Source organism: Antrostomus carolinensis, unplaced genomic scaffold, assembly GCF_000700745.2.
Source record: "Antrostomus carolinensis isolate BGI_N321 unplaced genomic scaffold, ASM70074v2 scaffold13765, whole genome shotgun sequence".
Classification (NCBI taxonomy): Eukaryota; Metazoa; Chordata; class Aves; order Caprimulgiformes; family Caprimulgidae; genus Antrostomus; species Antrostomus carolinensis.
Window position 1 is genome coordinate 30,107 of NW_010317162.1, and position 223 is coordinate 30,329.

Here is a 223-nt window from a genome sequence, read left to right on the forward strand (position 1 = left end):
GGGGCATGGCTATGCAGAGAGAGGCGGGGCTACATCGAGAGGGGTGTGGTCACATAGAGTGACACGGCTGCATCGTGAGGGGCGTGGATATGTAGAGAGGGGCAGGACTTTGTCGAGAGGGGCAGAGGTATATCCAGAGAGGCAGGAGTACGTTGAGAGAGGTGGGGTTAACATCGGGATGGGCAGGGTTACATCACGAGGGGTAGGGTTACATTGACAGGGG